Genomic DNA, 14,866 nt, shown 5'->3' on the forward strand with positions numbered 1-14,866 from the left:
GTCGCCCAGAGGTCACAAAGATGCACACACGGTCGAGGGTCCCTACTGTCGCTTAAGGCCTTCGTGGATGGGCGAGCAGGAACACCTGCTACCACCGAGAAACTACGTGAGCGAACGAAGAGCCCCTTCTTCCTTAAACCACTGAAGAAGAGCGAGGATACCGAAGTAAGGGACTCAGTGGCAGAGGAGGCGAAAACATAAAGAGACCCCACGAGAGAACGGCCCTGCTGTCGACGAAGTACCATGACACCAAGAACCCTAGTTTCAGCGAGAGACTCTACTGAAGACTCCCTTGTCGCAATAGACCACTACAGAAGGACCCACGGGCGAATAAATACCTTAATGGAGTCAGTAGGTCCCGTGGACGGGCAGGGACCTGCAATCAGCATGGGAGAGTACTTTGCTATCGTCGAGGGATTCTCGAAGTGGTGGGGGTCCTTCTCATCCCGGTGGACCCAGAGAGCAAGTGGAGACCTTGTTTTCATGCAAGGGCCCCTTGAGGACGAACAAGCAGGGAACCTGCTCTTGCTGAAGGACCCCTTGGGTGAGTGAGCAGGATCGTAAATCTCTCGAGGGCGAACGGGGAAGACTCCCGCCTTTTCTCCCCGAAATTGTCAAGGAAGAACGAGGACTCTGTCGACACCAATGGATCTCGAAGATTGAGGAGGTAAAGGGCTCCTCCCATAGCTGAGAGATCCAGATGACCTCGGGACCCTGAAGTCGAAAAAGTGCGGACCCTACTGTCGAAGAAGGATCCCGAGGGATAAAGAAGACCTCCTCGTCGCCGTGGGGCCCGAGGGCGACAAAACCCCCGAAGTCGGGCGGTGGTTCTTTTGTCGCCGAGGGACTTCGTGTGATTTTTTTTTTTTTTAGCGATTTTTCCCCACTTACAAAGTCGACATTTTTCAACAGACCTTTACCAAATTTGGCACTGAGGTCCACTTCCATCCCAGAGTAACGTAGGGACAAAGAAAACGTAAATCAAGCCCCCAAAGCCTCGTTTATACGTGGCAAGTTAAGAGGCAAGTTAAGTGTGCAAGTTACTTGAACTGGAGAGGAAAGCGAGCAAGTACATGTTCACACAGGCCACTTGTCTCTGATTTGGTCTGTATGAACATGTGCTTGCTCGTTTTCCTCTCCAGTTCAAGTAACTTGCACACTTGACTTGCCTTTGAACTTGCTTGGACAACGGCCTCTGCATTTCTGAACGGATCTTTACCGAACATTTTGAACGAAGGACCGAACCACATGCAGTCCAAGATGATCCTCACACAAATGATAGACCAGGTCATCCAATGATGCCGCCGAGCGCAGTAAGACACTTACATAGAAAATAATAATAAAGTAAATAAATAAGTAAATAAATAAATGAATAAATAAGTAGATAAATTAATAAAATAAATAAACGAAAAAGTATATAGGATAGGCAGGATAGAAGCAGAACCGATAAGTATAAAAAAGTAAAATAATGATAATAATAATAATAATAGTAATAATGATAATAATAATAATAACAATAATGATATGGATGATAATGATAATAATAATATCAATAATAATGATAATGGTAGTAACAATAATAATAACAATAATAATAGTAATAATAATAATAATAGTAATAATAATAATAATAATAATAATAATAATAATAATGAAGCGTGACGTGAGGCAAAAATTGGCGTGTCGGGTGTAATTTAGGTGAAAAAGATAAAAGACCCATTGATACACAGTGTTAATGATGCACTGAATGTCAATGAAGGACCAAATGTCAATATAGAGCAAGATGTCAATAAAAAACAAAATTATAATGTAAGGCATGATATTAAAACTCAAAACGTGTCAAAAAGGAATAATCACGAGTTTCTTAAAACCATGTACTTTAATACCCGTAGTATTAGGAACAAATTTCAAGAAATACAGGCGTATGTCAAAAGCGAAATTCTCGATATGACAGGAATCACCGAGACATAGTTAAATGGTAAAGAATTTGAAGCTGAATTTAATATTGTGGGATTTAAACACTTTCATCAGGATAGAAACCATAAGAAAGGTGGGGGTGTTCTGTTGTAGCCTACGTTAAAAACAATGTCCGTGCTTGTGTTTTAGAGAAAGTGAAACGGGATGCATATGATAGTTTGTGGGTAGAATTAGCCCAAGAAAATGGACAAAAAATGAATATAGGTGTAATACATAGGCCAAAGACATTATCATTAGCAGACGACAAACTGTTGTTTCAAGAGCTGTCTAGTTTCTGCAACCGGGACTTATTGATGATGGGTGACTTCAATTTTACAAGATGGTGAAACTGTTCCAAATAGCGATCACAATTTAGTTATATTCAAATTACTAAAACAATTTAGAATAGATACTTGTGTTTCTAAAATACCCGATTTCAGTAAAGCTCAGTTCATAGGACTCCGTCAGGAACTTCAGTTTAAAGATTGGGGGGCAAAATTAAGTGAAAGACCAGTAGATTAGATGTGGGAAATATTTCAAAATACGCTTACTAAGATGATTCATACTTACATTTCCTTAAGGACAGACGCTCCCCAAATCAGGCTCGCCAAAAAAAAATTGACAAAGAAACTGAAAAAAGTATTGCTAAAAAGAGAGGCTTATAAGAAATGCTTTGCACTTGTATTATAAGAAATACAAGTGCTCGGGTGCATCTAATGACTATCAAAGTTATGTATTGATACAGAAAGATTTAAAAAAGACAATAAGAAAAATGAACACAATACGAAATGAATATCGCTGATAAATCCATAGAGAATACAAAAGAATTCTATAGTTACATTAGAGATAAAAATGTTGTTAGGAATCACATTGGCCTACTATTATCTGCTGACGTTATTCGTAAACGAAACACCTCAAAGTGAACTCAAAACTGAAACCTGTGAAAAGTCTAGGGTAAACTACGACGGTAAATATAACAAAAGAAAAAGTTACAAGGTGTATAGAGAAACTCAAAGTTAATAAAACACCAGGGCCTGATGGCTGGCATCCAAGAATCTCAAAGAAAATTAAAAATGAGATTGTCGTTCCATTAGAAATTATTTTCAAGAAATCCATCATATCCGCAGATGTCACAAGAGAATGGAAGCTAGCTAACCTTACTCCCATATTCAAAAAGGTGACAAATAGAATCCAAATAAGTACAGGCCTATAAATTTGACTTCAATCGTAGGAAAAATGATGGAAAATATCATCAGAGATGCTATCGAACATCATTTAGCAAGTAAAAGTTTGATAAAGATTAGCCAGCATGGTTTCAGACGGAAACGTTCTTGCGTGACTTACTCGAATTCTACAACACAGTTATCTCGAATTATGACAAAAGAAACAATATAGATTTAATATATCTAGACTTTGCAAAAGCTTTTGATACAGTCCCCCACGAAAGACTACTTACTAAATTAGCTTCACATGGAGTAAATGGTAGCCTATTAAGTTGGACTAGTAATTGGTTGAATGATCAAAAACAGAGAGTTGTTTTAAAAGGAAAAAATTCTGGATGGAAAAATGTTACAAGTGGAGTTCCTAAGGGTTCCGTTCTTGGGCCACTTGTATTCATAATATATATAAATTATATAAACTACGGATTAAAATATATTGTTTCCAAATTTGCTGATGATACAAAACTGTGCGGAATGGTAAATGATTACTTAAACCAATTAGATATTCAAGAAGATTTAGATAAATTACAGCAATGGTCTGAAAAGTGGCTAATGAAATTTAACACAAGTAAATGCAAGGTAATGCACATAAGTAAAAAACAACAGTTAGTGCGATTACAAGTTATTTGGAAATTCGTTAACAAAAGTGGATAGTGAAAAAGATCTCGGCGTAATTATCAGTAACGATCTTAGATCATCTAAGCAGTGTATTTCATACTCTGAGAAAGCAAATAAGATTCTAGGACTGATAGCGCAATATTTTAACTTCAAAAGTCCATCACTCATTAACAAGCTATATATCGTTAGTTCGTCCACATTTGGAATATGCTGTTTCCGTATGGTCACCGAATCTCATTAAAGACATTGACAGATTGGAAAAAGTACAACGGCGAAAACTGATTCCAAATATCAAAAATAAATGATACGTAAATCGACTAAAATATATGAATCTGTTTTCCTTAAAAAGGCGTAGACTCCGAGGTGACTTGATATAGGTTTTTAAGATTCTAAAGGGAATTGACTTGACAACATCAAAAGTGACAAAATTTTCACACTGAATGAGAATCTGACAAAAATCAATGGTCTCAAACTGTCTGGAAATAGATTTAATTTGGAAGTGGGTAGAAACAACTTCGCCAACCGTGTAGTTAATGAATGGAATAAACTTCCTGCAGAGGCAGTGCAATGTAGTTCAGTTCGAAGCTTTAAGAACCATTTAGATAAACACCTAAGCAAGATGCTGTAATGAATTATCATTTATTTCATATGATTTATTTGTTTTGTTATTATTTGTGTTTGTTTATCATTATTTGCTTGATTCTCATTTATTATTAGTTATATGTCAATTTATTATTATTTACTATTTACCTGTTTGTTTATTACTTAACTATACCTATGCATTTAACTATGCATTTTATTTATTATTTACACTATTATAGTTTTTATATGTCTATTTATTTATTTATTTATCATTATTATGATTTTTTCGCATCCGACCTAGATATGGACCAAAAGGTCTCCTGTCGGCATGCTCGGCTTGGGGTGGGTGGGAGGGAGGTGGAATTATATGGAGTGATGTGGAGATGACCAAAGAGGATTCTGTTTTGATGTGGAGTGCTAAACGATGGTAAATGGCAGAGTGGAGTGGTACTCCAATTCTTGTGGGCAAGATCGGGACACATGTGTTCTGGGCTCTCATCCGTGTGTACAATAGCTGTCGATCACGAGTCCAACACGTGGTCCAAGACCATGGTGAATCATACACCATCTTACTGATGTAGTGGTACTGTGTTTGCGTGCTAGTTAGCGATCTCTGAGTTCGGTCCCTGTCTAGGAAACTTTGGGGGTAATATCATAACGTCACCAATAGATCGGGCCATATATGACCTCTGAACTCTCGTAGGGAGAGTAGTAGCTGTCGATTACGAGTTCAACACGTGATCCAAAACCATGATGGTGAATCACACACACACACACACATACACACGTACGCACACACACACACACACGCGCGCGCACACATACACACGCACACACACACATACAAACGCACATACACATACACACGCACACACATACACACGCGCACACAAACATACACATACACACGCACACACACATACACACGCACACACCCATATATTCACGCACACACACGCTTATAATGTGGTCAATACTGAGATGTCAGCAAATGTTCGGAATTGGTTGATGTTGACCCAAGTGTCTGCTTGCACTCTGTGGGAGCGAGTGACAGAATGACCTCAGGCACCTTGGCTGCAGGGCGGTCGGCTAAGACGTCCGACTTCGATGGCATCCGGAGCCTGAGGATGCTTCCTGGGTTTCCTCTGCTTCTGACGGCGAAAGCGGCGATGAGGAACATCAGGGACGACGCACATGGACCCTGCTATCGTCGACGAGCCCCGTAGGCAGGAAGGGACCGGTTATCTCAAGGCCTGAGGTCAAACGAAGACCCTGATGTCGGCGAAAGACCTCAAGGTGGTCCCGCCGATAGAACCTCGAGGGGTTGAAAGGAGGCCTTATATGTCGCCGAAGAACCTCGAAGGCGAGCAGGGACATCGTTGTCGCCGAAATACCCCGAGGGAAAATGAAAACTTTGCTTTCCAGGAGCAAAGTTGTTTTGTCCCAGACGGACCATGATGACGGGCAGAGGTCGTACTAACACCGATGATGAGCTAGCAGGGACTCTATTCTCACTCAGGGGCCCTAAGTGGGAGTGGAGACACTACTGTCCTCGTAAGGACCCCTAGATCGAGAGAGAGCCTTGCTCATGCTGAGGTACCTCGAGGGAGTATGGGTAGGAACGCTGTTGTCGTCCAGAGGTCACAAAGATGCACACACGGTCGAGGGTCCCTACTGTCGCTTAAGGCCTTCGTGGATGGGCGAGCAGGAACACCTGCTACCACCGAGAAACTACGTGAGCGAACGAAGAGCCCCTTCTTCCTTAAACCACTGAAGAAGAGCGAGGATACCGAAGTAAGGGACTCAGTGGCAGAGGAGGCGAAAACATAAAGAGACCCCACGAGAGAACGGCCCTGCTGTCGACGAAGTACCATGACACCAAGAACCCTAGTTTCAGCGAGAGACTCTACTGAAGACTCCCTTGTCGCAATAGACCACTACAGAGGGACCCACGGGCGAATAAATACCTTACTGGAGTCAGTGGGTCCCGTGGACGGGCAGGGACCTGCAATCAGCATGGGAGAGTACTTTGCTATCGTCGAGGGATTCTCGAAGTGGCGGGGGTCCTTCTCATCCCGGTGGACCCCGAGAGCAAGTGGAGACCTTGTTTTCATGCAAGGGCCCCTTGAGGGCCAACAAGCAGGGAACCTGCTCTTACTGAAGGACCCCTTAGGTGAGTGAGCAGGATCGTAAATCTCTCGAGGGCGAACGGGGAAGACTCCCGCCTTTTCTCCCCGAAATTGTCAAGGAAGAACGAGGACTCTGTCGACACCAATGGACCTCGAAGATTGAGGAGGTAAAGGGCTCCTCCCATAGCTGAGAGATCCAGATGACCTCGGGACCCTGAAGTCGAAAAAGTGCGGACCCTACTGTCGAAGAAGGATCCCGAGGGATAAAGAAGACCTCCTCGTCGCCGTGGGGCCCGAGGGCGACAAAACCCCCGAAGTCGGGCGGTGGTTCTTTTGTCGCCGAGGGACTTCGTGTGATTTTTTTTTTTTTTAGCGATTTTTCCCCACTTACAAAGTCGACATTTTTCAACAGACCTTTACCAAATTTGGCACTGAGGTCCACTTCCATCCCAGAGTAACGTAGGGACAAAGAAAACGTAAATCAAGCCCCCAAAGCCTCGTTTATACGTGGCAAGTTAAGAGGCAAGTTAAGTGTGCAAGTTACTTGAACTGGAGAGGAAAGCGAGCAAGTACATGTTCACACAGGCCACTTGTCTCTGATTTGGTCTGTATGAACATGTGCTTGCTCGTTTTCCTCTCCAGTTCAAGTAACTTGCACAATTGACTTGCCTTTGAACTTGCTTGGACAACGGCCTCTGCATTTCTGAATGGATCTCTACCGAACATTTTGAACAAAGGGCCGAACCACATGCAGTCCAAGATGATCTTCGCACAAAAGATAGACCAGGTCATCCAATGATGCCGCCGAGCGCAGTAAGACACTTACATAGAAAATAATAATAAAGTAAATAAATAAGTAAATAAATAAATGAATAAATAAGTAGATAAATTAATAAAATAAATAAACGAAAAAGTATATAGGATAGGCAGGATAGAAGCAGAACCGATAAGTATAAAAAAGTAAAATAATGATAATAATAATAATAATAGTAATAATGATAATAATAATGATAATAATAATGATAATAATAATGATAATAATAATGATAATAATAATGATAATGATAACAATAATAATGATAATAATAATGATAACAATAATAATGATAATAATAATGATAACAATAGTAATGATAATAATGAAGCGTGAAGTGAGGCAAAAATTGGCGTGTCGGGTGTAATTTAGGTGAAAAAGATAAAGACCCATTGATACACAGTGTTAATGATGCACTGAATATCAATGAAGAACCAAATATCAATATAGAGCAAGGTATCAATAAAGAACATAATTATAATGTAAGGCATAATATTGAAACTCAAAACGTGTCAAAAAGAAATAATCACGAGTTTCTTAAACACATGTACTTTAATACCCGTAGTATTAGGAAAAATTCCAAGAAATACAGGCGTATGTCAAAACCGAAAATCTCGATATGATAGGAATAACCGAGACATGGGTAAATGGTAAAGAATTTGAAGCTGAATTTAATATTGTGGGATTTAAACACTTTCATCAGAGTAGAAACCACAAGAAAGGTGGAAGTGTTCTGTTGTACGTTAAAAGCAATGTCCGTGCTTGTGTTTTAGAGAAAGTGAAACGGGATGCATATGATAGTTTGTGGGTAGAATTAGCCCAAGAAAATGGACAAAAAATGAATATAGGTGTAATACATAGGCCAAAGACATTATCATTAGCAGACGACAAACTGTTGTTTCAAGAGCTGTCTAGTTTCTGCAACCGGGACTTATTGATGATGGGTGACTTCAATTTTACAAGATGGTGAAACTGTTCCAAATAGCGATCACAATTTAGTTATATTCAAATTACTAAAACAATTTAGAATAGATACTTGTGTTTCTAAAATACCCGATTTCAGTAAAGCTCAGTTCATAGGACTCCGTCAGGAACTTCAGTTTAAAGATTGGGAGGCAAAATTAAGCGAAAGACCAGTAGATTAGATGTGGGAAATATTTCAAAATACGCCTACTAAGATGAAACATACTTACATTTCTTTGAAGGACAGACGTCCCCCAAATCAGGCTCGCCCAAAAATGCTTGACAAAGAAAATGAAAAAAGTATTGCTAAAAAGAGAGGCTTATAAGAAATGCTTTGCACTTGTATTATAAGAAATACAAGTGCTCGGGTGCATCTAATGACTATCAAAGTTATGTATTGATACAGAAAGATTTAGAAAAGGCAGTAAAAAAATGAAAACAATACGAAATGAATATCGCTGATAAATCCATAGAGAATACAAAAGAATTCTATAGTTACATTAGAAATAAAAAGTTTGTTAGGAATCACATTGGCCTACTATTATCTGCTGACGTTATTCGGAAACGAAACACCTCAAAGTGAACTCCAAACTGAAACCTGTGAAAAGTCTAGGGTAAACTACTACGGTAAATATAACAAAAGAAAAAATTAAAAGGTGTATAGAGAAACTCAAAGTTAATAAAACACCAGGGCCTGATGGCTGGCATCCAAGAATCTCAAAGAAAATTAAAAATGAGATTGTCGTTCCATTAGAAATTATTTTCAAGAAATCCATCATATCCGCAGATGTCACAAGAGAATGGAAGCTAGCTAACCTTACTCCCATATTCAAAAAGGTGACAAATAGAATCCAAATAAGTACAGGCCTATAAATTTGACTTCAATCGTAGGAAAAACGATGGAAAATATCATCAGAGATGCTATCGAACATAATTTAGAAAGTAAAAGTTTCATAAAGATTAGCCAGCATGGTTTCAGACGGAATCGTTCTTGCGTGACTTACTCGAATTCTACAACACAGTTATCTCGAATTATGACAAAAGAAACAATATAGATTTAATATAGCTAGACTTTGCAAAACTTTTGATACAGTCCCCCACGAAAGATTACTTACTAAATTAGCTTCACACGGAATAAATGGTAGCCTATTAAGTTGGACTAGTAATTGGTTGAATGATCAAAAACAGAGAGTTGTTTTAAATGGAAAATATTCTGGATGGAAAAATGTTACGAGTGGAGTTCCTAAGGGTTCCGTTCTTGGGCCACTTTTATTCATAATACTGTATATATAAATTATATAAACTACGTATTAAAATCTATTGTTTCCAAATTTGCTGATGATACAAAACTGTGCGGAATGGTAAATGATTACTTAAACCAATTAGATATTCAAGAAGATTTAGATAAATTACAGCAATGGTCTGAAAAGTGGCTAATGAAATTTAACACAAGTAAATGCAAGGTAATGCACATAAGTAAAAATAACAGTAAGTACGATTACAAGTTATTTGGAAATTCGTTAACAAAAGTGGATAGTGAAAAAGATCTCGGCGTAATTATTAGTAACGATCTTAGATCATCTAAGCAGTGTATTTCATACTCTGAGAAAGCAAATAAGATTCTAGGACTGATAGCGCAATATTTTAACTTAAAAAGTCCATCACTCATTAACAAGCTATATATCGTTAGTTCGTCCAGATTTGGAATATGCTGTTTCCGTATGGTCACCGAATCTCATTAAAGACATTGACATATTGGAAAAAGTACAACGGCGAAAACTGATTCCAAATATCAAAAATAAATGATACGTAAATCGACTAAAATATATGAATCTGTTTTCCTTAAAAAGGCGTAGACTCCGAGGTGACTTGATATAGGTTTTTAAGATTCTAAAGGGAATTGACTTGACAATATCAAAAGTGACAAAATTTTCACACTGAATGAGAATGAGACAAAAAACAATGGTCTCAAACTGTCTGGAAATAGATTTAATTTGGAAGTGGGTAGAAACAACTTCGCCAACCGTGTAGTTAATGAATGGAATAAACTTCCTGCAGAGGCAGTGCAATGTAGTTCAGTTCGAAGCTTTAAGAACCATTTAGATAAACACCTAAGCAAGATGCTGTAATGATTATAATTTATTTTATATTATTTATTTGTTTTGTAATTATTTGTGTTTGTTTATTATTATTTGCTTGATTCTCATTTATCATTAGTTATATGTCAATTTATTATTATTTACTATTTACATGTTTGCTTATTATTAAATTATACCAATGCATCTATTTATGCATTTTTATTTATTATTTACATTATTATAGTTTTTATTTATTCATTTATTCATTTATTTATAATTATTATGATTTTTTCGCATCCGACCTAGATATGGACCAAAAGGTCTCCTGTCGGCATGCTCCACTTGGGGTGGGTGGGTGGGAGGAGGTGGAATTATATGGAGTGATGTGGAGATGACCAAAGAGGATTCTGCTTTGATGTAGACTGCTAAACGATGGTAAATGGCAGAGTGGAGTGGTACTCCAATTCTTGTGGGCAAGATCGGGACACATGTGTTCTGGGCTCTCATCCGTGTGTACAATAGCTGTCGATCACGAGTCCAACACGTGGTCCAAGACCATGGTGAATCATACACCATCTTACTGATGTAGTGGTACTGTGTTTGCGTGCTAGTTAGCGATCTCTGAGTTCGGTCCCTGTCTAGGAAACTTTGGGGGTAATATCATAACGTCACCAATAGATCGGGCCATATATGACCTCTGAACTCTCGTAGGGAGAGTAGTAGCTGTCGATTACGAGTTCAACACGTGATCCAAAACCATGATGGTGAATCACACACACACACACACATACACACGTACGCACACACACACACACACGCGCGCGCACACATACACACGCACACACACACATACAAACGCACATACACATACACACGCACACACATACACACGCGCACACAAACATACACATACACACGCACACACACATACACACGCACACACCCATATATTCACGCACACACACGCTTATAATGTGATCAATACTGAGATGTCAGCAAACGTTCGGAATTGGTTGATGTTGACCCAAGTGTCTGCTTGCACTCTGTGGGAGCGAGTGACAGAACCTCAGGCACCTTGGCTGCAGGGCGGTCGGCTAAGACGTCCGACTTCGATGGCATCCGGAGCCTGAGGATGCTTCCTGGGTTTCCTCTGCTTCTGACGGCGAAAGCGGCGATGAGGAACATCAGGGACGACGCACATGGACCCTGCTATCGTCGACGAGCCCCGTAGGCAGGAAGGGACCGGTTATCTCAAGGCCTGAGGTCAAACGAAGACCCTGATGTCGGCGAAAGACCTCAAGGTGGTCCCGCCGATAGAACCTCGAGGGGTTGAAAGGAGGCCTTATATGTCGCCGAAGAACCTCGAAGGCGAGCAGGGACATCGTTGTCGCCGAAATACCCCGAGGGAAAATGAAAACTTTGCTTTCCAGGAGCAAAGTTGTTTTGTCCCAGACGGACCATGATGACGGGCAGAGGTCGTACTAACACCGATGATGAGCTAGCAGGGACTCTATTCTCACTCAGGGGCCCTAATTGGGAGTGGAGACACTGCTGTCCTAGTAAGGACCCCTAGATCGAGAGAGAGCCTTGCTCATGCTGAGGTACCTCGAGGGAGTATGGGTAGGAACGCTGTTGTCGTCCAGAGGTCACAAAGATGCAGACACGGTCGAGGGTCCCTACTGTCGCTTAAGGCCTTCGTGGATGGGCGAGCAGGAACACCTGCTACCACCGAGAAACTACGTGAGCGAACGAAGAGCCCCTTCTTCCTTAAACCACTGAAGAAGAGCGAGGATACCGAAGTAAGGGACTCAGTGGCAGAGGAGGCGAAAACATAAAGAGACCCCACGAGAGAACGGCCCTGCTGTCGACGAAGTACCATGACACCAAGAACCCTAGTTTCAGCGAGAGACTCTACTGAAGACTCCCTTGTCGCAATAGACCACTACAGAGGGACCCACGGGCGAATAAATACCTTACTGGAGTCAGTGGGTCCCGTGGACGGGCAGGGACCTGCAATCAGCATGGGAGAGTACTTTGCTATCGTCGAGGGATTCTCGAAGTGGCGGGGGTCCTTCTCATCCCGGTGGACCCAGAGAGCAAGTGGAGACCTTGTTTTCATGCAAGGGCCCCTTGAGGACGAACAAGCAGGGAACCTGCTCTTGCTGAAGGACCCCTTGGGTGAGTGAGCAGGATCGTAAATCTCTCGAGGGCGAACGGGGAAGACTCCCGCCTTTTCTCCCGAAATTGTCAAGGAAGAACGAGGACTCTGTCGACACCAATGGACCCCGAGGGTTGAGGAGGTAAAGGGATTCTCCCGTGGCTGAGAGATGCAGATGACCTCGGCACCCCGAGGTCGAAAAAGCGCAGACCCTGCTGTCGAAGAAGGATCCCGAGGGATAAAGAAGACCACCTCGTCGCCATGGGGCCCGAGGGCGACAGAACCCCCGAAGTCGGGCGGTGGTTCTTTTGTCGCCGAGGTACTTCGTGTGATTTTTTTTTAGCGATTTTTCCCCACTTACAAAGTCGACATTTTTCAACGGACCTTTACCAAGTTTGGCGCTGAGGTCCACTTCCATCCCAGAGTAACGTAGGGATAAAAAACGTAAATCAAGCCCCCTAAGCCTCGTTTACATGTGGCAAGTTAAGAGGCAAGTTAAGTGTGCAAGTTACTTGAACTGGAGAGGAAAGCGAGCAAGTACATGTTCACACAGGCCACTTGTCTCTGATTTGCTCTGTATGAACATGTGCTTGCTCGATTTCCTCTCCAGTTCAAGTAACTTGCACACTTGACTTGCCTTTGAACTTGCTTGGACAACGGCCTCTGCATTTCTGAACGGATCTTTACCGAACATTTTGAACGAAGGACCGAACCACATGCAGTCCAAGATGATCTTCGCACAAAAGATAGACCAGGTCATCCAATGATGCCGCCGAGCGCAGTAAGACACTTACATAGAAAATAATAATAAAGTAAATAAATAAGTAAATAAATAAATGAATAAATAAGTAGATAAATTAATAAAATAAATAAACGAAAAAGTATATAGGATAGGCAGGATAGAAGCAGAACCGATAAGTATAAAAAAGTAAAATAATGATAATAATAATAATAATAGTAATAATGATAATAATAATGATAATAATAATAATAATAATAATAATAATAATAATAATAATAACAATAATAATGGTAATAATAATGGTAATAATAATGATAATAATAATAATGATAATATTAATAAAAATAATAATAATAATAATAATAATAATGAAGCGTGACGTGAGGCAAAAATTGGCGTGTCGGGTGTAATTTAGGTGAAAAAGAGAAAAGACCCATTGGTACACAGTGTTAATGATGCATTGAATGTCAATGAAGGACTAAATGTCAATATAGAGCAAGATGTAAATAAAAAACAAAATTATAATGTAAGGCATGATATTAAAACTCAAAACGTGTCAAAAAGGAATAATCACGAGTTTCTTAAAACCATGTACTTTCATACCCGTAGTATTAGGAACAAATTTCAAGAAATACAGGCGTATGTCAAAAGCGAAATTCTCGATATGACAGGAATCACCGAGACATAGTTTTATGGTAAAGAATTTGAAGCTGAATTTAATATTGTGGGATTTAAACACTTTCATCAGGATAGAAACCACAAACAAGGTGGGGGTGTTCTGTTGTAGCCTACGTTAAAAACAATGTCCGTGCTTGTGTTTTAGAGAAAGTGAAAGGGGATACATATGATAGTTTGTGGGGAAAATTAGCTCAAGCAAATGGACAAAAAATGAATGTAGGTGTAATATATAGACCAAAGACATTATCATTAGCAGACGACAAACTGTTGTTTCAAGAACTGTCTAGTTTCTGCAACCGGGACTTGTTGATGATGGGTGACTTCAATTTTACAAGATGGTGAAACTGTTCCAAATAGCGATCACAATTGTAGTTAGATTCAAATTACTAAAACAATTTAGAAGCGATACTTGTGTTTCTAAAATACCCGATTTCAGTAAAGCTCAGTTCATAGGACTCCGTCAGGAACTTCAGTTTACAGATTGGGAGGCAAAATTAAGTGAAAGACCAGTAGATTAGATGTGGGAAATATTTCAAAATACGCTCACTAAGATGAAACATACTTACATTCCTTTGAAGGACAGACGCCCCCTAATCAGGCTCGCCCAAAAATCCTTGGCAAAGAAACTGAAAAAAGTATTGCTAAAAAGAGAGGCTTATAAGAAATGCTTTGCACTTGTATTATAAGAAATACAAGTGCTTGGGTGCATCTAATGACTATCAAAGTTATGTACTAATACAGAAAGATTTAAAAAAGGCAGTAAAAAAATGAAAACGACAATACGAAATGAATATCGCTGATAAATCCATAGAGAATCCCAAAGAATTCTATAGTTACATTAGAGATAAAAAGGTTGTTAGGAATCACATTGGTCCACTATTATCTGCTGACGTTATTCGTAAACGAAACACCTCAAAGTGAACTCAAA

This window comes from Oratosquilla oratoria, chromosome 2, assembly GCF_046742065.1.
Source record: "Oratosquilla oratoria isolate Oo_2021 chromosome 2, ASM4674206v1, whole genome shotgun sequence".
Lineage (NCBI taxonomy): Eukaryota > Metazoa > Arthropoda > Malacostraca > Stomatopoda > Squillidae > Oratosquilla > Oratosquilla oratoria.